Below are 26,565 nucleotides of genomic sequence, written 5' to 3'. Positions count from 1 at the left end.
GTTCTATTAGGTAGAGTTACTGTTGGAGCTCTAGGAGGTAGAGTTACTGCTGGAGCTGTCAGCTAGCTCTGGGAGGTAGAGTTACTGTTGGAGCTGTCAGCTAGTTCTATTAGGTAGAGTTACTGTTGGAGCTCTAGGAGGTAGAGTTACTGCTGGAGCTGTCAGCTAGCTCTAGGAGGTAGAGTTACTGCTGGAGCTGTCAGCTAGCTCTAGGAGGTAAAGTTACTGCTGGAGCTGTCAGCTAGCTCTAGGAGGTAGAGTTACTGTTGGAGCTGTCAGCTAGCTCTAGGAGGTAGGGTTATTGCTGGAGCTGTCAGCTAGCTCTAGGAGGTAGAGTTACTGCTGGAGCTGTCAGCTAGTTCTATTAGGTAGAGTTACTGTTGGAGCTCTAGGAGGTAGAGTTACTGCTGGAGCTGTCAGCTAGCTCTGGGAGGTAGAGTTACTGCTGGAGCTGTCAGCTAGCTCTGGGAGGTAGAGTTACTGCTGGAGCTGTCAGCTAGCTCTGGGAGGTAGGGTTACTGTTGGAGCTGTCAGCTAGCTCTAGGAGGTAGAGTTACTGCTGGAGCTGTCAGCTAGCTCTGGGAGGTAGAGTTACTGCTGGAGCTGTCAGCTAGCTCTGGGAGGTAGAGTTACTGCTGGAGCTGTCAGCTAGCTCTGGGAGGTAGAGTTACTGCTGGAGCTGTCAGCTAGCTCTGGGAGGTAGGGTTACTGTTGGAGCTGTCAGCTAGCTCTAGGAGGTAGGGTTACTGCTGGAGCTGTCAGGTAGCTCTAGGAGGTAGAGTTACTGCTGGAGCTGTCAGCTAGCTCTAGGAGGTAGGGTTACTGCTGGAGCTGTCAGCTAGCTCTAGGAGGTAGGGTTACTGCTGGAGCTGTCAGGTAGCTCTAGGAGGTAGGGTTACTGCTGGAGCTGTCAGGTAGCTCTAGGAGGTAGGGTTACTGCTGGAGCTGTCAGGTAGCTCTATGAGGTAGGGTTACTGCTGGAGCTGTCAGCTAGCTCTAGGAGGTAGTGTTACTGCTGGAGCTGTCAGGTAGCTCTATGAGGTCGGGTTACTGCTGGAGCTGTCAGGTAGCTCTAGGAGGTAGGGTTACTGCTGGAGCTGTCAGGTAGCTCTAGGAGGTAGGGTTACTGCTGGAGCTGTCAGGTAGCTCTAGGAGGTAGGGTTACTGCTGGAGCTGTCACCTTGCTCTAGGTGGTTGGGTTACTGTTGGAGCTGTCACCTTGCTCTAGGTGGTTGGGTTACTGCTGGAGCTGTCACCTTGCTCTAGGTGGTTGGGTTACTGCTGGAGCTGTCACCTTGCTCTAGGTGGTTGGGTTACTGCTGGAGCTGTCACCTTGCTCTAGGTGGTTGGGTTACTGTTGGAGCTGTCACCTTGCTCTAGGTGGTTGGGTTACTGTTGGAGCTGTCACCTTGCTCTAGGTGGTTGGGTTACTGTTGGAGCTGTCAGCTTGCTCTAGGTGGTTGGGTTACTGTTGGAGCTGTCAGCTTGCTCTAGGTGGTTGGGTTACTGTTGGAGCTGTCAGCTAGCTCTAGGTGGTTGGGTTACTGTTGGAGCTGTCACCTTGCTCTAGGTGGTTGGGTTACTGTTGGAGCTGTCACCTTGCTCTAGGTGGTTGGGTTACTGTTGGAGCTGTCACCTTGCTCTAGGTGGTTGGGTTACTGTTGGAGCTGTCAGCTTGCTCTAGGTGGTTGGGTTACTGTTGGAGCTGTCAGCTAGCTCTAGGTGGTTGGGTTACTGTTGGAGCTGTCACCTTGCTCTAGGTGGTTGGGTTACTGTTGGAGCCGTCAATCTGCTCAGTTTGGGTCTCAATTTACTGTTGCAAGTTAGTATAGTTAGTATAGTTAGTATAGTTAGTATAGTTAGTATAGTTGGTATAGTTAGTATAGTTAGTATAGTTAGTATAGTTAGTATAGTTGGTATAGTTGGTATAGTTGGTATAGTTGGTATAGTTAGTATAGTTAGTATAGTTGGTATAGTTGGTATAGTTGGTATAGTTGGTATAGTTGGTATAGTTAGTATAGTTGGTATAGTTGGTATAGTTGGTATAGTTAGTATAGTTGGTATAGTTGGTATAGTTGGTATAGTTGGTATAGTTGGTATAGTTGGTATAGTTGGTATAGTTAGTATAGTTAGTATAGTTAGTATAGTTAGTATAGTTGGCTATAGTTGGGATAGTTAGTATAGTTGTATAGTTGGTATAGTTAGTATAGTTAGTATAGTAGAGTATAGTAGAGCTATAGTTAGTATAGTAGAGTATAGTTAGTATAGTTGGTATAGTTAGTATAGTTAGTATAGTTGGTATAGTTAGTATAGTTGGTATAGTTGGTATAGTTAGTATAGTTGGTATAGTTAGTATAGTTGGTATAGTTAGTATAGTAGGTAGTATAGTTAGTATAGTAGAGTATAGTTAGTATAGTTAGTATAGTTAGTATAGTTAGTATAGTTAGTATAGTAGAGTATAGTTAGTATAGTTAGTATAGTTAGTATAGTTAGTATAGTTAGTATAGTTAGTATAGTTGGTATAGTTAGTATAGTTAGTATAGTTAGTATAGTTAGTATAGTTAGTATAGTAGAGTATAGTTGGTATAGTTAGTATAGTTAGTATAGTTAGTATAGTTGGTATAGTTAGTATAGTTAGTATAGTTAGTATAGTTGGTATAGTTAGTATAGTTAGTATAGTAGAGTATAGTTAGTATAGTTGGTATAGTTAGTATAGTTGGTATAGTTAGTATAGTAGAGTATAGTTAGTATAGTTGAGTATAGTTAGTATAGTTAGTATAGTTAGTATAGTTAGTATAGTTAGTATAGTTGGTATAGTTAGTATAGTTAGTATAGTTAGTATAGTAGAGTATAGTAGAGTATAGTAGGTATAGTTAGTATAGTTAGTATAGTTAGTATAGTTAGTATAGTTGGTATAGTTGGTATAGTTGGTATAGTTGGTATAGTTGGTATAGTTAGTATAGTTAGTATAGTTAGTATAGTTGGTATAGTTAGTATAGTTAGTATAGTTGGTATAGTTGGTATAGTTAGTATAGTTAGTATAGTAGTATAGTTAGTATAGTTAGTATAGTTAGTATAGTTAGTATAGTTAGTATAGTAGAGTATAGTTAGTATAGTAGAGTATTTGGTTGTGCATTAGCTGTTTTTATGTCAGTCACTGACAGTTACTCAATTAGTCCATGTCAGCAAACATATTTAGATTGGTAAATTAGTCGAGCTACCAGGATCTCTATATTTAGTAATCATGGTCCAATACCTGCCGATGGTTCCTCATTGATTTTGTTAGTCAGTCTCACTCAGATGTCATATTTAAAACTGCAAACATTTCTCTCCACCCTATGTCAAAATGTGTAAAGTTGCAGGAAATTAGTTATAAAATGGCAAAATTGTTTTCTGCGCCCCATGGCAGAGTGTGTGGAATTGCCCAAAATTAATTCTAAAGTGTAAAAATGTCTGTCCGCTGTCGAGAAGGGGGAATCTTAAACAAATTGGCGTGAGGTGTGGATGTTGGTGCGGCCCCTCATGAATCCACAGCTAACGTAACCTCGTCTCCACCTTCTGGCCCGTCTCCACCTTCTGGCCCGTCTCCACCTTCTGGCCCGTCTCCACCTTCTGGCCCGTCTCCACCTTCTGGTATAGTCTCCACCTTCTGGCCCGTCTCCACCTTCTGGCCCGTCTCCACCTTCTGGCCCGTCTCCACCTTCTGGCCCGTCTCCACCTTCTGGCCCATCTCCACCTTCTGGCCCGTCTCCACCTTCTGGCCCATCTCCACTTTCTGGCCCATCTCCACCTTCTGGCCCGTCTCCACCTTCTGGCCCGTTCCACCTTCTGGCCCATCTCCACCTTCTGGCCCGTTAGTCCACCTTCTGGCCCGTCTCCACCTTCTGGCCCGTCTCCACCTTCTGGCCCGTCTCCACCTTCTGGCCCGTTCCACCTTCTGGCCCGTCTGCACCTTCTGGCCCGTTCCACCTTCTGGTATAGTCTCCACCCACCTTCTGGCCAAAATCCACCTTTCTGGCCCGTTAGTACCTTCTGGCCCATCTCCACCTTCTGGCCCATCTCCACCTTCTGGCCCGTCTCCACCTTCTGGCCCGTCTCCACCTTCTGGCCCATCTCCACCTTCTGGCCCATCTCCACCTTTGGCCCGTCCCACCTTCTGGCCCGTCTCCACCTTCTGGCCCATCTCCACTTTCTGGCCCTTCTCCACCTTCTGGCCCGTGTCCACCTTCTGGCTCTCTCCACCTGTCTGGCCCATCTCCACCTTACTCTTAGCCCTATCTTAGATTGGTACCTTCTGGCCCATCTACCCCTCCACCTTTTGGCCCGTCCAATCCACCTTCTGGCCCTCCACCTTCTGGATTTTGTCTCCACCTTCTGGCCCAGATGTCCACCTTCTGGCCCGTCTCCACCTTCTGGCCCGTCTCCACCTTCTGGCCCGTCTCCACCTTCTGGCAGACCTTCTGGCCCATCTCCACCTTCTGGCCCATCTCCACCTTTCTGGCCCGTCTCCACCTTCTGGCCCGTCTCCACCTTCTGGCCCATCTCCACCTTCTGGCCCATCTCCACCTTCTGGCCCATCTCCACCTTTCTCCACCTTCTGGCCCATCTCCACCTTCTGGCCCATCTCCACCTTCTGGCCCATCTCCACCTTCTGGCCCATCTCCACCTTCTGGCCCATCTCCACCTTCTGGCCCGTCTCCACCTTCTGGCCCGTCTCCACCTTCTGGCCCATCTCCACCTTCTGGCCCGTCTCCACCTTCTGGCCCGTCTCCACCTTCTGGCCCGTCTCCACCTTCTGGCCCATCTCCACTTTCTGGCCCATCTCCACTTTCTGGCCCATCTCCACCTTCTGGCCCATCTCCACCTTCTGGCCCGTCTCCACCTTCTGGCCCGTCTCCACCTTCTGGCCCGTCTCCACCTTCTGGCCCGTCTCCACCTTCTGGCCCATCTCCACCTTCTGGCCCGTCTCCACCTTCTGGCCCATCTCCACCTTCTGGCCCGTCTCCACCTTCTGGCCCGTCTCCACCTTCTGGCCCGTCTCCACCTTCTGGCCCGTCTCCACCTTCTGGCCCGTCTCCACCTTCTGGCCCGTCTCCACCTTCTGGCCCGTCTCCACCTTCTGGCCCGTCTCCACCTTCTGGCCCGTCTCCACCTTCTGGCCCGTCTCCACCTTCTGGCCCATCTCCACCTTCTGGCCCGTCTCCACCTTCTGGCCCGTCTCCACCTTCTGGCCCATCTCCACCTTCTGGCCCGTCTCCACCTTCTGGCCCGTCTCCACCTTCTGGCCCATCTCCACCTTCTGGCCCGTCTCCACCTTCTGGCCCGTCTCCACCTTCTGGCCCGTCCCACCTTCTGGCCCATCTCCACCTTCTGGCCCGTCTCCACCTTCTGGCCCGTCTCCACCTTCTGGCCCATCTCCACCTTCTGGCCCGTCTCCACCTTCTGGCCCGTCTCCACCTTCTGGCCCATCTCCACCTTCTGGCCCCAGTGATTCTCTGGTTACATGAGGACTTCATGTTTTCAGCACTCGACCTCAACGTTTTTGAATAGACTACGCAGGTCAATTTCAGAGAGCAGTGTCGTGATTAAATACATTATCCACATACTATTCATTTGTAGCTCAGTTGGTAGAGCATGGCGCTTGTAACGCCAGGGTAGTGGGTTCGATCCCCGGGACCACCCATACGTAGAATGTATGCACACATGACTGTAAGTCGCTTTGGATAAAAGCGTCTGCTAAATGGCATATATTATTATCATTATTATATTACCCATGGCCTTCAGTCTGGACACAATAACACAGTTTGGTATGGGCTGTACGCTGATGCTGCCAGTCAGAGCTGGTTGATGGTGATGCATACTGGAGCTCCTCAGCATCTCTCTCTTTGTTCCGGTGTCCTTGGCTCTGTATTCTAGAATCCTCTAAGCAGAGCAGCACTTTACTGTATGACCTTCATCTGCCCCCTGGTGGTTTTAACAGAGTACTACACAAAGGTGTACAGTTGAAGTCGGAAGTTTACATACACCTTAGCCAAATACATTTACATTTAAGTCATTTAGCAGACGCTCTTATCCAGAGCGACAGTTTTTCACAATTCCTGACATTTAATCCTAATAAAAATCCCCTATTTTAGGTCAGTTAGGATCGCCACTTTATTTTAGGAATGTAAAAATGTCAGAATAATAGTAGAGAATGATTTATTTCAGCTTTTATTTCTTTCACCACATTTCCAGTGGGTCAGAAGTTCACATACACTCAATTAGTATTTGGTAGCACTGCCTTTAAATTGTTTAACTTGAGTCAAATGTTTTGGGTAGCGTTCTGTGTTGGGTGAATTTTGGCCCATTCCTCCTGACAGAGCTGGTGTAACTGAGTCAGGTTTGTAGACCTCCTTGCTCGCACATGCTTTTTCAGTTATGCCCACAAGTTTTCTATAGGATTGAGGTCAAGGCTTTGTGATGGCCACTCCAATATCTTAAATTTGTTGTCCTTTAAGCCATTTTGCCACAACATTGGGAGTATGCTTGGGGTCATTGTTCATTTGGAAGATCCATTTGCCACCAAGTGTTAACTTCCTGACTGATGTCTTGAGATGTTGCTTCAATATATCCACATAATTTTCCTTCCTCGTGATGTGAAGTGCAGAAGTCACTCCTGCAGCAAAGCACCCCCACTATATTACTGTGGATATAGATACTTTTGTACCTGTTTCCTCCAGCATTTTCACAAGGTCCTTTGCTGTTGTTCTGGGATTGACTTGCCATTTTCACACCAAAGTACGTTCATCTCTAGGAGACAGAACGCGTCTCCTTCCTGGGCGGTATGATGGCTGCGTGGTCCCATGGTGTTTATACTTCCATACTATGTTGTTTGTACATTGCTCCCACGGATGAACCAGACTTGTGGAGGTCCACAATGTTTTTTTTCTGGGGTCTTCGCTGATTTCTTTTGATTTTCCCATGATGTCAAGCAAAGAAGCACTGAGTTTGAAGGTAGGCCTTGAAATACATCCACAGTCACACCTCCAATTGACTCAAATTATGTCAGTTAGCCTATCAGAAGCTTCTAAAGCCATGACATCATTTTCTGGAATTTTCCAGGCTCTTTAAAGGCACAGTCAACTTAGTGTATGTAAACTTCTGACCCACTGGAATTGTGATACAGTGAATTATTAATTAAATAATCTGTAAACAATTGTTGGAAAAATGACTTGTGTCATGCACAAAGTAGATGTCCTAACTGACTTGCCAAAACTATAGTTTGTTAACAATACATTTGTGGAGTGGTTGAAAAACGAGTTTTAATGACTCCAACCTAAGTATATGTAAACTTCTGACTTCAACTATAGATCAGGGGTTTCCAACAGGTTGATTGGGAGCTACCAGGAACTCAAAGCTACCAGTAGTAACTCAGAGCTACCAGTAGTAACTCAGAGCTACCAGTAGTAACTCAGAGCTACCAGTAGTAACTCAGAGCTACCAGTAGTAACTCAGAGCTACCAGTAGTAACTCAGAGCTACCAGTAGTAACTCAGAACCAACATATGAGTAGCTCGCCAAACAATTCTGAAAACACATTACATTTTCTATATTTTCCACTGAAAACTGTCATTAACAAATCTCATAAGTATCAGACAATGCAAGCTCACAGTTTATATCTAATTCATGCAGCATTGACATTATCCCACCCCTGATTAGCCACTAAAGCCAAACCTAACACAATATCTGCCAATTAATTTCCAGCAATATTTATTGCCCCTGGCTGTCTGTGTTTTGTCTTTCATCTAGTATTACCTAGGCAAGTCAGTTAAGAAAAAATATATATTTTCATTGACGACCAACCCCAGGCAAACTCGAACAACGCTGGGCCACCTTATGGGACTCCCAATCACGGCCAGATGTGACACAGCCTGGATTCGAACCAGGGACTGCAGTGATGCCTCTTGCACTGCGATGCTGGGAGCCCTTTAGTTGCACATCTAGCGAGTGAGGAATGTGCAGGTACAATAACTTTGCAGTAAATGTTTAATTAAGGTTTTTGGGGAAGTATCTGTCAACTCACACCAACTGGCAACAGACGGTGCTCCTCGGCCGTCATTGAAAATAAGAATTTTTCTTAACTGACTTGACTAGTAAAATAAAGGTTAAATAAAATTTAAAATAATGTTTTCTTCCAGACCAAAATAAAATTGTTCTGATGTGGTTTAAGCATTGAAATTCTCTATGAACAATTGTAATTTTGAGAGTGAAAAACAAAACTAGGAACATTTTAACTGAACATATTTTGGGGAAAAGACCAGATTGTATAGCCCCCCCCTTAGTTATTATTTTACCTTTGCCATGTATATTGATAGAAATCACTACTTTCTCTTGTACACTAAGGATCCAGGGGAGGGGAGGGGAGGGGAGAGAATAATGTGCCTATTTGAAAGCTAGAATAAATGGTGTAGCTTGGGACATGCTTAATTTTAAAAAGTAGCTCTCATGCTGGAAAAGGTTGTAAACCATGTTGTAGAGTAGTCGGCTGCCCCCTGGTGGTTCTATAAGACTAGTACACAAGTCAGTACTACACATGTCAGGTGGTTCAATCAGAGTACTACAAGTCAGCTGTACCCTGCTGGTTCTATAAGGGGTCTGAATGGTGTGTGTGTGTGTGTGTGTGTGTGTGTGTGTGTGTGTGTGTGTGTGTGTGTGTGTGTGTGTGTGTGTGTGTGTGTGTGTGTGTGTGTGTGTGTGTGTGTGTGTGTGTGTGTGTGTGCGTGCAGTGCATTTGGAAGGTATTCAGACCCCTAGACGTTTTCCATTTTGTTACATTACAGCCTTATTCTAAAATTGAAGAAAAAAATGTTCCTCAGTAATCTACACACAATACCCCATAATGACAAACCAAAAAAATATATGTTTTTAAATGTTTGCAAATTTATAAAAAGTGAAATTACATTTACATAAGTTTTCAGACCCTATGCTCAGTACTTTGTTGAAGCACCTTTGGCAGCGATTACAGCCTAGAGTCTTGGGTATGACGCTACAAACTTGGCACACCTGTATTTGGGGTGTTTCTCCCATTCTTCTCTGCAGATCCTCTCATGCTCTGTCAGATTGGATGGGGGGCGTCACTGCACAGATACAGTGCCTTGCGAAAGTATTCGGCCCCTGGAACTTTGCGACCTTTTGCCACATTTCAGGCTTCAAACATAAAGATATAAAACTGTATTTTTCTGTGAAGAATCAACAACAAGTGGGACATAATCATGAAGTGGAACGACATTTATTGGATATTTCAAACTTTTTTAACAAATTAAAAACTGAAAAAGTGGGCGTGCAAAATTATTCAGCCCCCTTAAGTTAATACTTTGTAGTGCCACCTTTTGCTGCGATTACAGCTGTAAGTCGCTTGGGGTATGTCTCTATCAGTTTTGCACATCAAGAGACTGAAATTTTTTCCCATTCCTCCTTGCAAAACAGCTCGAGCTCAGTGAGGTTGGATGGAGAGCATTTGAACAGCAGTTTTCAGTTCTTTCCACAGATTCTCGATTGGATTCAGGTCTGGACTTTGACTTGGCCATTCTAACACCTGGATATGTTTATTTTTGAACCATTCCATTGTATATTTTGCTTCATGTTTTGATCATTGTCTTGTTGGAAGACAAATCTCCATCCCAGTCTCAGGTCTTTTGCAGACTCCATCAGGTTTTCTTCCAGAATGGTCCTGTATTTGGCTCCATCCATCTTCCCATCAATTTTAACCATATTCCCTGTCCCTGCTGAAGAAAAGCAGGCCCAAACCATGATGCTGCCTCCACCATGTTTGACAGTGAGGATGGTGTGTTCAGGGTGTTGCTTTTACGCCAAACATAACGTTTTGCATTATTGCCAAAAAGTTTAATTTTGGTTTCATCTGACCAGAGCACCTTCTTCCACATGTTTGGTGTGTCTCCCAGGTGGCTTGTGGCAAACTTTAAACAACACTTTTTATAGATATCTTTAAGAAATGTCTTTCTTTTTGCCACTCTTCCATAAAGGCCAGATTTGTGCAATATACGACTGATTGTTGTCCTATGGACAGAGTCTCCCACCTCAGCTGTAGATCTCTGCAGTTCATCCAGAGTGATCATGGGCCTCTTGGCTGCATCTCTTATCAGTCTTCTCCTTGTATGAGCTGAAAGTTTAGAAGGACGGCCAGTTCTTGCTAGATTTGCAGTGGTCTGATACTCCTTCCATTTCAATATTATCGCTTGCACAGTGCTCCTTGGGATGTTTAAAGCCTGGGAAATCTTTTTGTATCCAAATCCAGCTTTAAACTTCTTCACAATAGTATCTCGGACCTGCCTGATGTGTTCCTTGTTCTTCATGATGCTCTCTGCGCTTTTAACGGACCTCTGAGACTATCACAGTGCAGGTGCATTTATATCGAGACTTGATTACACACAGGTGGATTGTATTTATCATCATTAGTCATTTAGGTCAACATTGGATCATTCAGAGATCCTCACTGAACTTCTGGAGAGTTTGCTGCACTGAAAGTAAAGGGGCTGAATAATTTTGCACGCCCAATTTTTCAGTTTTTGATTTGTTAAAAAAGTTTGAAATATCCAATAAATGTCGTTCCACTTCATGATTGTGTCCCACTTGTTGTTGATTCTTCACAAAAAAAATACAGTTTTATATCTTTATGTTTGAAGCCTGAAATGTGGCAAAAGGTCGCAAAGTTCAAGGGGGGCGAATACTTTCGCAAGACACTGTATTTTCAGGTCTTTCCAGAGATGTTCGATCATGTTCAAGTCCAGGCTTAAGCTGAGCACTCAAGGACATTCAGAGACTTGTCCTGCGTTGTCTTGGCTGTGTGCTTAGGGTCGTTGTCCTGTTGGAAGGTGGACCTTCTCCCCTGTCATCTTTCCCTCGATCCTGACTAGTCTCCCAGTCCCTGCTGCTGAAAAACATCCCCACGGCATGATGCTGCTACCACCATGCTAAACTGTAGGGATGGTGCCAGGTTTCCTCCAGACGTGGATCTTGGCATTCAGGCCAAAGAGTTCAATCTTGGTTTCATCAGACCAGAGGATCTTGTTTCTCATGGTCAGAGTCCTTTAGGTGCCTTTTGGCAAACTCCAAGCAGGCTGTCATGTGCCTTTTGCTGAGGAGTGGCTTCCAACTGGCCTCTTCACCATAAAGGCCTGATTGGTGGAGTGCTACAGGTTTTCCCATCTCCACAGAGGAACTCTAGAGCTCTGGGAGAGTAACAATCGGGTTCCTCCCTGCCCAAGACCCTTCTCCCCTGATTGCTCAGTTTCGCCGGGCGGCCAACTCCAGGAAGAGTCTTGGTGGTTCCAAACTTCTTCCGTTTAAGAATGTGTTCTTTGGGACCTTCAACGCAGCAGAAATGCTTTGGTACCTTTCCCCAGATCTGTACCTCAACACGATTCTGTCTTGGAGCTCTACGGACAGTTCCTTTGACCTCATGGGTTGGTTTTTGCTCTGACATGCACTGTCAACTATGGGACCTTATATAGACAGGTGTGTGCGGAACAGGAGAGGAGCTCAAGCAGGAGAACATTTGAGGTGTCGGCACTCGGCTCCGGCCCAAGTCGACCACTGTGGAAATGTCATGTTATAGAAGGGCCGAGCTCAAAAACACCCCTGGACCCCAAAATGTTGTTTTAGAAATGGCACTAGACCCCAAAACGTTCTTTTAGAAATGGCAAAGCTCTCAGTATAGTGTAGCAGGTCTTTTAGATATTGTACACATGAAATTGTGCCTTTCAAAACTTTATCCGCAACGTTACATTCCATTTACCTCTCTGTCCATTCTTCAGGTGACTGCCTAAATAAACAAAACACTACACGAGGGAAACATAGTACATTGAAAGCAGGGGGGGCTTCCACACAGGAAGTTCCAGACACTTATAGGCTCTACCACTAGGAGACTGTAATGACGAGGCTCTACCACTAGGAGGAGACTGTAGTGATGAGTCTCTACCACTAGGATACTGTAATGATGATGCTCTACCACTAGGAAGAGACTGTAGTGATGAGGCACTACCACTATGAGACTGTAGTGATGAGGCTCTACCACTAGGAGACTGTAATGACGAGGCTCTACTACTAGGAGGAGACTGTATTGATGAGTCTCTACCACTAGGATACTGTAATGATGATGCTCTACTACTAGGAGGAGACTGTAGTGATGAGTCTCTACCACTAGGATACTGTAATGATGATGCTCTACTACTAGGAGGAGACTGTAGTGATGAGTCTCTACCACTAGGATACTGTAATGACGAGGCTCTACCACTAGGAGACTGTAATGACGAGGCTCTACCACTAGGAGGAGACTGTAGTGATGAGTCTCTACCACTAGGATACTGTAATGATGATGCTCTACCACTAGGAAGAGACTGTAGTGATGAGGCACTACCACTATGAGACTGTAGTGATGAGGCTCTACCACTAGGAGACTGTAATGACGAGGCTCTACTACTAGGAGGAGACTGTAGTGATGAGTCTCTACCACTAGGATACTGTAATGACGAGGCTCTACTACTAGGAGGAGACTGTAGTGATGAGGCTCTACTACTAGACTACTGGTGATGTTACCATGGCTACGTTCAGTAGACTACTGGTGATGTTACCATGGCTACGTTGAGTAGACTACTGGTGATGTTACCATGTTCAGTAGACTACTGGTGATGATGTTAGACTACTGGTGATGTTACCATGGCCACGTTCAGTAGACTACTGGTGATGTTACCATGGCTACGTTCAGTAGACTACTGGTGATGTTACCATGGCTACGTTCAGTAGACTACTGGTGATGTTACCATGGCTACGTTCAGTAGACTACTGGTGATGTTACCATGGCTACGTTCAGTAGACTACTGGTGATGTTACCATGGGTGATGTTACCATGGCTTCAGTAGACTACTGGTGATGTTACCATGGCTACGTTCAGTAGACTACTGGTGATGTTACCAGATACTGGTGATGTTACCATGGCTAGTAGACTACTGGTGATGTTACCATACGGTTACCATGGCTACGTTCAGTAGACTACTGGTGATGTTACCATGGCTACGTGTTACCATTGCTACGTCATGTTACCATGGCTACGAGTAGACTACTGGTGATGTTACCATGGCTACGTAGACTACAGTAGGCTACTGGTGATGTTACCATGGCTACGTTCAGTAGACTACTGGTGATGTTACCATGGCTACGTTCAGTAGACTACTGGTGATGTTACCATGGCTACGTTACTGGTGATGTTACCATGGCTACGCTCAGTAGACTACTGGTGATGTTACCATGGCCACGCTCAGTAGACTACTGGTGATGTTACCATGGCTACTAGTAGACTGGTGATGTTACCATGGCCACGTTCAGTAGACTACTGGTGATGTTACCATGGCCACAGTAGGCTACTGGTGATGTTACCATGGCTCAGTAGACTACTGGTGATGTTACCAGGCTAGAGACTACTGGTGATGTTACCATGGCTGGTAGACTACTGGTGATGTTACCAGGGCTACGTTCAGTAGACTACTGGTGATGTTACCAGGCTACGCTTCAGTAGACTACTGGTGATGTTACCATGGCTACGTAGTAGCTACTGGTGATGTTACCATGGCTACGTTCAGTAGACTACTGGTGATGTTACTACGTGTAGACTACTGGTGATGTTACCATGGCTACGTTCAGTAGGCTACTGGTGATGTTACCGGTATGGTTCACGGTCCGGTAGCCTAGTTTTACAACGTCATTATGAATGTAAAATGTGGCTCGTCACTATATAAATTAAGAGAACGTAGCGCGGGTAGACTTCATCGTCAGATTTTAGTCACGATAGAGACAAAACTATTTTTAGTCAATAGAAATTAAGAAGAAAAAATCATTTAGCTATCGTTTTCTTCTGGGTCTATTTTGTCAGTAGTAGTGTCTTCAATTGCCACTGGAAAATTTGTGTTTGACAAATATTTTAGTCACAATTTTTGTTGACAAAATGAATACTGTGCTATGATACCTCATTAGGACTGAGAGGACGGCTGTGTTACCCTGATGCATGCGTCTTGGCTGTCGGACTTATGTTGGTCTCTGTGTGTGTGTGTGTGTGTGTGTGTGTGTGTGTGTGTGTGTGTGTGTGTGTGTGTGTGTGTGTGTGTGTGTGTGTGTGTGTGTGTGTGTGTGTGTGTGTGTGTGTGTGTGTGTGTGTGTGTGTGTGTGTGTGTGTGCAGGATACACAACAGCGGGTACTCCATATAAAGTGCCCCCCACCCAGATGAACGGAGCCCCCCCGCCCTACTCCCCTCCCCCAACCCCTACCAAACAGCCTTGTACCCCATCAGAAGTGCCTACCCCCAGCAGAGCATGCAGAGCATATATGCACAGGTGAGCACACACACCCTCCTCCACCAGCTCCTACCATCAACAGCTTCTACACACACACCCTCCTCCACCAGCTCCTACCATCAACAGCTTCTACACACACACCCTCCTCCACCAGCTCCTACCATCAACAGCTTCTACACACACACCCTCCTCCACCAGCTCCTACCATCAACAGCTTCTACACACACACCCTCCTCCACCAGCTCCTACCATCAACAGCTTCTACACACACACCCTCCTCCACCAGCTCCTACCATCAACAGCTTCTACACACACACCCTCCTCCACCAGCTCCTACCATCAACAGCTTCTACACACACACCCTCCTCCACCAGCTCCTACCATCAACAGCTTCTACACACACACCCTCCTCCACCAGCTCCTACCATCAACAGCTTCTACACACACACCTTCCTCCACCAGCTCCTACCATCAACAGCTTCTACACACACACCTCCTCCACCAGCTCCTACCATCAACAGCTTCTACACACACACCCTCCTCCACCAGCTCCTACCATCAACAGCTTCTACACACACACCCTCCTCCACCAGCTCCTACCATCAACAGCTTCTACACACACACCCTCCTCCACCAGCTCCTACCATCAACAGCTTCTACACACACACCCTACTCCACCAGCTCCTACCATCAACAGCTTCTACACACACACCCTACTCCACCAGCTCCTACCATCAACAGCTTCTACACACACACCCTCCTCCACCAGCTCCTACCATCAACAGCTTCTACACACACACCTCCTCCACCAGCTCCTACCATCAACAGCTTCTACACACACACCCTCCTCCACCAGCTCCTACATCAACAGCTTCTACACACACACCCTCCTCCACCAGCTCCTACCATCAACAGCTTCTACACACACACCCTCCTCCACCAGCTCCTACCATCAACAGCTTCTACACACACACCCTACTCCACCAGCTCCTACCATCAACAGCTTCTACACACACACCCTACTCCACCAGCTCCTACCATCAACAGCTTCTACACACACACCCTCCTCCACCAGCTCCTACCATCAACAGCTTCTACACACACACCCTACTCCCTCAATGTCTACCCTCAGTAGAACCTTTATGTACTGGTAAACACACACACACACACACACACACACACACACACACACACACACACACACACACACACACACACACACACACACACACACACACACTCCCTCAGTAGAACCTTTATTTACTGGTAAACACACACACACACACACACACACACACACACACACACACACACACACACACACACACACACACACACACACACACACACACACACACACACACACACCTACTCCCTCAGTAGAACCTTTATGTACTGGTAAACACACACACACACACACACACACACACACACACACACACACACACACACACACACACACACACACCCTCAGTAGAACCTTTATGTTCTGGTAAACACACACACACACACACACACACACACACACACACACACACACACACACACACACACACACACACACACACACACACACACACACACACACACACACACACACCTAACCTAACCTCTCTCTGTCTCCCTGTAGGCAGCAGCGTATTATGGCCAGCCAGTGTATGCGGCTCAGCCACATGTAAATCAACACACTACTCACATGTACACACACATCAACACACACATAAACACACTCTAACACAGACACACTCTAACACAGACACACACTAACACAGACACACTCTAACCTCTGTCTCTGTGCCTGTAGGCAGACACCCAGCCTGTTTATGCTGCTCAGCCTCAGCCTCATGTAATCCACCACACCACAGTGGTTCAGCCAAACAGCCTGCCCTCAGCCCTCTACCCCGCCCCGGTCCAAGCCCCTAGAAACAACGGAATGGCTGCCATGGGGATGGTTGCCGGGACCACCATGGCTATGAGTGCAGGTCGGGCTGATGACTGAGGGAGCTGATGTAGCTACAGCATGTGTGTTGTTGAAGATATTTTCATATTAAATACCTTTTTGAATGATCTCATTTCATTTCTCATGCTAAACGTAAGTTATGCTAAAATGATTATATTGCTGTTGTGTTTTTTGGTGTAAATTAGTTTTGGTCGGTGCCATATTGACCATAGTGCTGCGGTCAAAACAACGGTGACAAAATGACACCCGACGCTGATGATTCGTGTGTCGTCCTGTAGGAACCCTGCTGACCACACCGCAGCACGCTCAGCTGGGAACGCACCAACACGTCACCATGCCGCAGTTCCGGCCCCAGGGTGCACCTGGATACAGTTATGTCCCGCCCCACTGGTAGACCCCCACCCCACGAGAAGTAAGTCATGTGACTAGCACTCCTTTACTAGCTCGCTCTCTTTCACTTTCCTCATTTCTCTCCTCTCTCTTTTCTTTCTTTCGCTTTCCTCATTTCTCTCCTTCTCTCTTTCTTTCACTTTCCTCATTTCTCTCCTTCTCTCCATCTCTCTTTCTTTCACTTTCCTCATTTCTCTCCTTCTCTCCTTCTCTCTCTCTCTTTCTTTCACTTTCCTCATTTCTCTCCTTCTCTCCTCTCTTTCTTTCACTTTCCTCATTTCTCTCCTTCTCTTTCTTTCACTTTCCTCATTTCTCTCCTTCTCTCTCTCTCTTTCTTTCATTTCCTCATTTCTCTTTCTCTCGCTTTCCTCATTTCTCTCTTTCTTTCTTTCTTTCTTTCACTTTCCTCATTTCTCTCCTTCTCTTTTCTTTCACTTTCCTCATTTCTCTCCTTCTCTCTCTTTCTTTCGCTTTCCTCATTTCTCTCCTTCTCTCTCTCTTTTCTTTCACTTTCCTCATTTCTCTCCTTCTCTCTCTCTCTTTCTTTCGCTTTCCTCATTTCTCTCCTTCTCTCTTTCTTTCACTTTCCTCATTTCTCTCCATCTCTCCTCTCTTTCTTTCACTTTCCTCATTTCTCTCCATCTTCTTTCTTTCACTTTCCTCATTTCTCTCCATCTCTCCTCTCTTTCTTTCACTTTCCTCATTTCTCTCCATCTCTCTTTCTTTCACTTTCCTCATTTCTCTCCTTCTCTCTCTCTTTCTTTCACTTTCCTCATTTCTCTCCTTCTCTCTCTCTTTCTTTCACTTTCCTCATTTCTCTCCTTCTCTCTCTCTCTTTCTTTCACTTTCCTCATTTCTCTCCTTCTCTCTTTCTTTCACTTTCCTCATTTCTCTCCTTCTCTCTTTCTTTCACTTTCCTCATTTCTCTCCTTCTCTCTTTCTTTCACTTTCCTCATTTCTCTCCATCTCTCTTTCTTTCACTTTCCTCATTTCTCTCCATCTCTCTTTCTTTCACTTTCCTCATTTCTCTCCATCTCTCCTCTCTTTCTTTCACTTTCCTCATTTCTCTCCTTCTCTCTTTCTTTCGCTTTCCTCATTTCTCTCTTTCTTTCTTTCTTTCTTTCTTTCTTTCGCTTTCCTCATTTCTCTCCTTCTCTCTTTCTTTCACTTTCCTCATTTCTCTCCTTCTCTCCTCTCTTTCTTTCACTTTCCTCATTTCTCTCCTTCTCTCCTCTCTTTCTTTCACTTTCCTCATTTCTCTCCTTCTCTCCTCTCTTTCTTTCACTTTCCTCATTTCTCTCTTTCTTTCTTTCTTTCTTTCTTTCGCTTTCCTCATTTCTCTCCTTCTCTCTTTCTTTCACTTTCCTCATTTCTCTCCTTCTCTCCTCTCTTTCTTTCACTTTCCTCATTTCTCTCCTTCTCTCTCTCTTTCTTTCACTTTCCTCATTTCTCTCCTTCTCTCCTCTCTTTCTTTCACTTTCCTCATTTCTCTCCATCTCTCCTCTCTTTCTTTCGCTTTCCTCATTTCTCTCCTTCTCTCTCTCTCTTTCTTTCACTTTCCTCATTTCTCTCCTTCTCTCTCTCTTTCTTTCGCTTTCCTCATTTCTCTCCTTCTCTCCTCTCTTTCTTTCGCTTTCCTCATTTCTCTCCTTCTCTCTCTCTTTCTTTCGCTTTCCTCATTTCTCTCCTTCTCTCCTCTCTTTCTTTCACTTTCCTCATTTCTCTCCTTCTCTCTCTCTTTCTTTCGCTTTCCTCATTTCTCTCCTTCTCTCCTCTCTTTTCTTTCACTTTCCTCATTTCTCTCCTTCTCCCTTTCTTTCACTTTCCTCATTTCTCTCCATCTCTCTTTCTTTCACTTTCCTCATTTCTCTCCATCTCTCCTCTCTTTCTTTCACTTTCCTCATTTCTCACCTCATTTCTCTCTTTCTTTCTTTCTTTCTTTCGCTTTCCTCATTTCTCTCCTTCTCTCTTTCTTTCACTTTCCTCATTTCTCTCCTTCTCTCCTCTCTTTCTTTCACTTTCCTCATTTCTCTCCTTCTCTCCCTCTCTTTCTTTCACTTTCCTCATTTCTCTCCTTCTCTCTTTCTTTCGCTTTCCTCATTTCTCTCTTTCTTTCTTTCTTTCTTTCGCTTTCCTCATTTCTCTCCTTCTCTCTTTCTTTCACTTTCCTCATTTCTCTCCTTCTCTCCTCTCTTTCTTTCACTTTCCTCATTTCTCTCCTTCTCTCCTCTCTTTCTTTCACTTTCCTCATTTCTCTCCTTCTCTCTTTCTTTCGCTTTCCTCATTTCTCTCTTTCTTTCTTTCTTTCTTTCACTTTCCTCATTTCTCTCCTCTCTCTCTCTTTCTTTCACTTTCCTCATTTCTCTCCTTCTCTCTCTCTCTTTCTTTCACTTTCCTCATTTCTCTCCTTCTCTCTCTCTTTTCTTTCGCTTTCCTCATTTCTCTCCTTCTCTCTCTCTTTCTTTCGCTTTCCTCATTTCTCTCCTTCTCTCTTTCTTTCACTTTCCTCATTTCTCTCCTTCTCTCCTCTCTTTCTTTCACTTTCCTCATTTCTCTCCTTCTCTCTCTCTTTCTTTCACTTTCCTCATTTCTCTCCTTCTCTCTTCTCTTTCTTTCACTTTCCTCATTTCTCTCCTTCTCTCTCTTTCGCTTTCCTCATTTCTCTTTTCTTTCTTTCTTTCTTTCATTTCTCTCCTTCTCTCTCTCTTTCTTTCACTTTCTCATTTCTCTCCTTCTCTCTCTCTCTTTCTTTCACTTTCCTCATTTCTCTCCTTCTCTCTCTCTCTTTCTTTCGCTTTCCTCATTTCTCTCCTTCTCTCTCTCTTTTCTTTCGCTTTCCTCATTTCTCTCCTTCTCTCTTTCTTTCACTTTCCTCATTTCTCTCCTCTCTCCTCTCTTTCTTTCACTTTCCTCATTTCTCTCCTTCTCTCTCTCTCTTTCTTTCACTTTCCTCATTTCTCTCTTTCTTTCTTTCTTTCTTTCACTTTCCTCATTTCTCTCCTTCTCTCTCTCTTTCTTTCACTTTCCTCATTTCTCTCCTTCTCTCTCTCTTTCTTTCCTCATTTCTTTCCTCATTTCTCATTTCTCTCCTCTCTCTTCTTTTCTTTCACTTTCCTCATTTCTCTCCTTCTCTCTTTCTTTCACTTTCCTCATTTCTCTCCTTCTTTTTCTTTCACTTTCCTCATTTCTCTCCTTCTCTCCTCTCTTTCTTTCTTTCCTCATTTCTTTCTCTCTTTCTTTCGCTTTCCTCATTTCTCTCCTTCTCTCCTCTCTCTTTCACTTTCTTTTCTCTCCTTCTCTCTTTCTTTCACTTTCCTCATTTCTCTCCATCTCTCTTTCTTTCACTTTCCTCATTTCTTTCTCTCTTTTCTTTCACTTTCCTCATTTCTCTCCTTCTCTCTTTCTTTCGCTTTCCTCATTTCTCTCTTTCTTTCTTTCTTTCTTTCTTTCTCTTTCTTTCCTTTCCTCATTTCTCTTTCTCTCCTCTCTCCTCTCTTTCTTTCACTTTCCTCATTTCTCTCCTTCTCTCCTCTCTTTCTTTCACTTTCCTCTTTCTTTCTCTCTTTCTTTCGCTTTCCTCATTTCTTCTTTCTTTCTCTTTCTTTCACTTTCCTCATTTCTCTCCTTCTCTCTCTCTTTCTTTCACTTTCCTCATTTCTCTCCTTCTCTCTCTCTTTCTTTCACTTTCCTCATTTCTCTCCTTCTCTCTCTCTTTCTTTCGCTTTCCTCATTTCTTTTCTCTCTCTCTTTCTTTCACTTTCCTCATTTCTCTCCATCTCTCTTTCTTTCACTTTCCTCATTTCTCTCCATCTCTCCTCACTTTCCTCATTTCTCTCCTCTCTCTTTCTTTCGCTTTCCTCATTTCTCTCTTTCTTTCTTTCTTTCGCTTTCCTCATTTCTCTCCTTCTCTCTTTCTTTCACTTTCCTCATTTCTCTCCTTCTCTCCTCTCTTTCTTTCACTTTCCTCATTTCTCTCCTTCTCTCCTCTCTTTCTTTCACTTTTCTCTCCTTCTCTCTTTCTTTCTTTCCTCATTTCTCTCATTTCTTTCACTTTCCTCATTTCTCTCCTTCTCTCTCTCTTTCTTTCACTTTCCTCATTTCTCTCCTTCTCTCCTCTCTTTCTTTCACTTTCCTCATTTCTCTCCTTCTCTCTCTCTCTTTCTTTCGCTTTCCTCATTTCTCTTCTCTCTCTCTTTCTTTCGTTTCCTCATTTCTCTCCTTCTCTCTTTCTTTCACTTTCCTCATTTCTCTCCTTCTCTCCTCTCTTTCTTTCACTTTCCTCATTTCTCTCCTTCTCTCTCTCTTTCTTTCTTTCACTTTCCTTTCATTTCTCCTTCTCTCTCTCTCTTTCTTTCACTTTCCTCATTTCTCTCTTTCTTCTTTCTTTCTTTCACTTTCCTCATTTCTCTCCCTTCTCTCTCTCTTTCTTTCACTTTCCTCATTTCTCTCCTTCTCTCTCTTTTCTTTCACTTTCCTCATTTCTCTCCTTCTCTCTCTCTCTTTCTTTCACTTTCCTCATTTCTCTCCTTCTCTCTCTCTTTCTTTCTTTCATTTCTTTCCTCTTTCTTTCACTTTCCTCATTTCTCTCCTTCTCTCTTTCTTTCACTTTCCTCATTTCTCTCCTTCTCTCCTCTCTTTCTTTCACTTTCCTCATTTCTCTCCTTCTCTCCTTTCACTTTCCTCATTTCTTTTTCTTTCTTTCTTTCTTTCACTTTCCTCATTTCTCTCCTTCTCTCTCTCTTTCTTTCACTTTCCTCATTTCTCTCCTCCTCTCTCTCTTTTTCTTTCACTTTCCTCATTTCTCTCCTTCTCTCTCTCTCTTTCTTTCACTTTCCTCATTTCTCTCCTTCTCTCTCTCTCTTTTCTTTCGCTTTCCTCATTTCTTCCTCTCTCCTCTCTTTCTTTCACTTTCCTCATTTCTCTCCATCTCTCCTCTCTTTCTTTCACTTTCCTCATTTCTCTCCTCCTCTCTCTCTTTCTTTCACTTTCCTCATTTCTCTCCATCTCTCTTTCTTTCACTTTCCTCATTTCTCTCTCTCTCCTCTCTTTTCTTTCACTTTCCTCATTTCTCTCCTTCTCTCTCTCTCTTTCTTTCACTTTCCTCATTTCTCTCCTTCTCTCTTTCTTTCGCTTTCCTCATTTCTCTCTTTCTTTCTTTCTTTCTTTCACTTTCCTCATTTCTCTCCTTCTCTCCTCTCTTTCTTTCACTTTCCTCATTTCTCTCCTTATCTCCTCTCTTTCTTTCACTTTCCTCATTTCTCTCCTTCTCTCTCTCTCTTTCTTTCACTTTCCTCATTTCTCTCCATCTCTCTTTCTTTCACTTTCCTCATTTCTCTCCATCTCTCCTCTCTTTCTTTCACTTTCCTCATTTCTCTCCTTCTTTCCTCTCTTTCTTTCACTTTCCTCATTTCTCTCCTTCTCTCTCTCTTTCACCCCGGAACATTTTCAGAACCTTTCCAAGTCATCTTATAATTCCAAATGTCCACATTCCACTCTCAAAACAATCCAATGTTTTCTCACTTTCTCTGTGGTTTCAGATCTGGAGTCCGACATGGTATGCAACTACTCCAGTCTTACACAGGCTTCTTATGGTCACCATGGCAATGTCACATCTGTCTGCAACAACAAAACTAAAGTGTTGCAGAGGCTTCTTACGGTCACCATGGCAACCTCACACCTGTCTGCAACAACAAAACTAAAGAGCAACTGACACTTGCTGCATTCTCTAGGGTTTTACAAAAGCTGCTTGATATTTGTTTGTTTACTCAACGATTCTTTTCTTTTCCTCCTTTGATTCGCCAATATGTCGTGTCATTGTTTTTTACATTGTTACATCATCATTGGAACTCCAGAGTGATTGACCAATCGCGAGTGTCTGTTGCTCTGCTCGTGTACTGTGTGCTGCTGCTGTGTGTCAGCGGTGGGAATGTACTGGCCACGTCCTGCTCCATCCCTGTCATCATCACCAGCTTTATGCTGCCAAATGTTCTAACCATTAGATATCAGCACAGTGCTTTGATTGAATTTAATTAGAGTTGTTTTAATCCCTTACTTTTACCTCTCCAACAAAGCACTGTGTTAGAACAGCAAACCTGTTGTTGTCTTTACATCCTGTGTGTTAGAACAGCAAACCTGTTGTCTTTACATCCTGTGTGTTGGAACAGCAAACCTGTTGTCTTTACATCCTGTGTGTTAGAACAGCAAACCTGTTGTTGTCTTTACATCCTGTGTGTTAGAACAGCAAACCTGTTGTCTTTACATCCTGTGTGTTGGAACAGCAAACCTGTTGTCTTTACATCCTGTGTGTTAGAACAGCAAACCTGTTTTCTTTACATCCTGTGTGTTAGAACAGCAAACCTGTTGTTGTTTTACATCCTGTGTGTTAGAACAGCAAACCTGTTGTCTTTACATCCTGTGTGTTGGAACAGCAAACCTGTTGTTGTCTTTACATCCTGTGTGTTGGAACAGCAAACCTGTTGTCTTTACATCCTGTGTGTTAGAACAGCAAACCTGTTGTTGTCTGTGTGTTTGTTGTCTTTACATCCTGTGTGTTAGAACAGCAAACCTGTTGTTGTTTTACATCCTGTGTGTTAGAACAGCAAACCTGTTGTCTTTACATCCTGTGTGTTGGAACAGCAAACCTGTTGTTGTCTTTACATCCTGTGTGTTGGAAAAGCAAACCTGTTGTCTTTACATCCTGTGTGTTGGAACAGCAAACCTGTTGTCTTTACATCCTGTGTGTTGGAACAGCAAACCTGTTGTCTTTACATCCTGTGTGTTGGAACAGCAAACCTGTTGTCTTTACATCCTGTGTGTTGGAACAGCAAACCTGTTGTCTTTACATCCTGTGTGTTGGAACAGCAAACCTGTTGTCTTTACATCCTGTGTGTTAGAACAGCAAACCTGTTGTCTTTACATCCTGTGTGTTGGAACAGCAAACCTGTTGTCTTTAATCCTGTGTGTTGGAACAGCAAACCTGTTGTCTTTACATCCTGTGTGTTAGAACAGCAAACCTGTTGTCTTTACATCCTGTGTGTTAGAACAGCAAACCTGTTGTCTTTACATCCTGTGTTTGGAACAGCAAACCTCTTTACTGTGTGTTGGAACAGCAAACCTGTTGTCTTTACATCCTGAACAGCAAACCTGTTGTCTTTACATCCTGTGTGTTGGAACAGCAAACCTTTGTCTTTACATCCTGTGTGTTGGAACAGCAAACCTGTTGTCTTTACATCCTGTGTGTTGGAACAGCAAACCTGTTGTCTTTACATCCTGTGTGTTGGAACAGCAAACCTGTTGTCTTTACATCCTGTGTGTTGGAACAGCAAACCTGTTGTCTTTACATCCTGTGTGTTGGAACAGCAAACCTGTTGTCTTTACATCCTGTTGTCTTTACATCCTGTGAACAGCAAACCTGTTGTCTTTACATCCTGTGTGTTGGAACAGCAAACCTGTTGTTGTCTTTACATCCTGTGTGTTGGAACAGCAAACCTGTTGTCTTTACATCCTGAACAGCAAACCTGTTGTCTTTACAAATCCTGTGTGTTGGAACAGCAAACCTGTTGTTGTCTTTACATCCTGTGTGTTGGAACAGCAAACCTGTTGTCTTTACATCCTGTGTGTTGGAACAGCAAACCTGTTGTCTTTACATCCTGTGTGTTGGAACAGCAAACCTGTTGTCTTTACATCCTGTGTGTTAGAACAGCAAACCTGTTGTCTTTACATCCTGTGTGTTGGAACAGCAAACCTGTTGTCTTTACATCCTGTGTGTTGAAACAGCAAACCTGTTGTCTTTACATCCTGTGTGTTGGAACAGCAAACCTGTTGTCTTTACATCCTGTGTGTTGGAACAGCAAACCTGTTGTCTTTACATCCTGTGTGTTGGAACAGCAAACCTGTTGTCTTTACATCCTGTGTGTTGGAACAGCAAACCTGTTGTCTTTACATCCTGTGTGTTGGAACAGCAAACCTGTTGTCTTTACATCCTGTGTGTTGGAACAGCAAACCTGTTGTCTTTACATCCTGTGTGTTGGAACAGCAAACCTGTTGTCTTTACATCCTGTGTGTTGGAACAGCAAACCTGTTGTCTTTACATCCTGTGTGTTGGAACAGCAAACCTGTTGTCTTTACATCCTGTGTGTTGGAACAGCAAACCTGTTGTCTTTACATCCTGTGTGTTGGAACAGCAAACCTGTTGTCTTTACATCCTGTGTGTTGGAACAGCAAACCTGTTGTCTTTACATCCTGTGTGTTGGAACAGCAAACCTGTTGTCTTTACATCCTGTGTGTTGGAACAGCAAACCTGTTGTCTTTACATCCTGTGTGTTGGAACAGTAAACCTGTCATTCTGATCTTCATTTCATCTTCCACTTCTGATAGCAAGGGTTGTCTTCCAGTTTATAGCTGTTTCTTAGATCTGTAACGACTAGATCCGCTGTCTGACTAGATCCGCTGTCTGACTAGATGCAGCATCACAGTGGCCACAGTACTTGCCAGTTACTGAATTCGTTTCAATCTAGAGGTATTTGTCATTAAGCTTAAACCTATAAATTACAATATATGTATTTATATAGCTGTGTGTGTGTGTGTGTGTGTACAGGATGTGTGGTCATGCACACAGTCGCACAATTACAGATACACACAGTGTTGCATAATTAACACTGTGGGGACACACAATTCAGTCCCATTCAAAATCCTATAAATACACACAGAAGTCATACTTAAAGCAGGATCACTTAATGTCAATCAAATAATCCTATGTGGAATCAAACGTGTTCCAACACAGTTAACCATACACACACACACACAGAGAGAGTACATTAGACTACCACTCGGACTGATAGCGTGTTGATGAAAAATGTTTAGGAGTTAAAGGGATGTGGAAGCACTGGGCAGAGGAGGGGAGGGGAGGGGAGTGGTGGGTCAGGAGGGGAGGGGAAGGGGGTCAGGGGGGAGTGGTGGGGTGGGTCAGGAGGGGAGGGGGGGTGGGAGGGGAGTGGTGGGTCAGGGGGAGGGTGGGGTGGGTCAGGGGGAGTGGTGGGTGGGTCAGGGGGAGTGGTGGGGTGGGTCAGGGGGAGTGGAGGGGTGGGTCAGGGGGAGTGGTGGGGTGGGTCAGGGGGGAGTGGAGGGTGGGTCAGGGGGGAGTGGTGGGGTGGGTCAGGGGGAGTGGTGGGTGGGTCAGGGGTGGGTCAGGGGGAGTGGTGGGGGGTGGGTCAGGGGGGAGTGGTGGGGTGGGTCAGGGGGAGTGGAGGGGTGGGTCAGGGGGAGTGGTGGGGTGGGTCAGGGGGAGTGGGGTGGGTCAGGAGTGGAGGGGTGGGTCAGGGGGGAGTGGGGGGTCAGGGGGAGGGGAGTGGTGGGGGAGTGGGTCAGGAGAGGGGGAGTGGTGGGGTGGGTCAGGGGGAGTGGAGGGGTGGGTCAGGGGGAGTGGAGGGGTGGGTCAGGGGGAGTGGGTCAGGGGGAGTGGTGGGGTGGGTCAGGGGGAGTGGTGGGGTGGGTCAGGGGGGGAGTGGAGTGGTGGGGTGGGTCAGGCGGGGAGTGGTGGGGTGGGTCAGGGGGGGAGTGGTGGGGTGGGTCAGGCAGGGAGAGAGCATCAGGGAACGGTGTGTGTGCCATGTTTCAGGGTTTTAATAGATGAGTATGAATCACAGGATCTGTGAGGGTCATTACAAAGCATTTACAGTGTATCCAAGTAGATCAAGTCGTTTACTTGCAATAATAAGAGAACAATGCCTCGTCATACGGTTACCGCACAGTCATTATTTTAGTCATTTAGAATTAAGATCATTTTAAAATCCTAATTCTGGTCGTCCTTAAATCTGCATTATGGGCTCTGTATCCAGCCTCAATCCATTTGAATCACTGTTACTGTAATCTGAG

General features: G+C 44.8%; 1 pseudogene; it reads left to right on the top strand.

Moving 5' to 3' along the window:
• LOC124006203 overlaps window positions 1-22,880 on the top strand; it is a 75,974-nt pseudogene extending 53,094 nt beyond the window's left edge.
• Window positions 22,881-26,565: the final 3,685 nt, after the last annotated feature.

This window comes from Oncorhynchus gorbuscha, linkage group LG19 (assembly GCF_021184085.1).
Source record: "Oncorhynchus gorbuscha isolate QuinsamMale2020 ecotype Even-year linkage group LG19, OgorEven_v1.0, whole genome shotgun sequence".
In the NCBI taxonomy this organism is placed as follows: Eukaryota; Metazoa; Chordata; class Actinopteri; order Salmoniformes; family Salmonidae; genus Oncorhynchus; species Oncorhynchus gorbuscha.
This window is presented reverse-complemented; position numbering and strand designations above follow the sequence as displayed.